Below are 387 nucleotides of genomic sequence, written 5' to 3'. Positions count from 1 at the left end.
ATATTTCATGGTTCGCTCATACTGATACATCCATCTGTAATGTACAGGTCCACGAAGCAATGCCTCATATGGGAGGTGGACAGCTAGATGCTCCATGACGTCAAAAAATCCGGGAGGAAATATCTTCTCCAAGTTGCACAACAAGATGAGAATGCTCTCCTGAATCTGTTCCATAACTTCTTCTTAAAGAGTGTGTGTGCTCAGATCCCTGAAAAATGCTCTAATGCCTGTTATATTCCAAAAACAATTAAACACATTGTTAGTCATATATTATTTTGCAAATTAGAACGTTATAAAATTATTGTGATATAATACACTACGTACCTGCAAGTGCTTCATGTACGTTTGTTAGAAGTAGCTCCGCAAATGCAAAGGGCAGTAGTCGTT

This window comes from Brassica oleracea, chromosome C7 (assembly GCF_000695525.1).
Source record: "Brassica oleracea var. oleracea cultivar TO1000 chromosome C7, BOL, whole genome shotgun sequence".
In the NCBI taxonomy this organism is placed as follows: Eukaryota; Viridiplantae; Streptophyta; class Magnoliopsida; order Brassicales; family Brassicaceae; genus Brassica; species Brassica oleracea.
Note: the sequence above shows the minus strand (reverse complement) of the source record.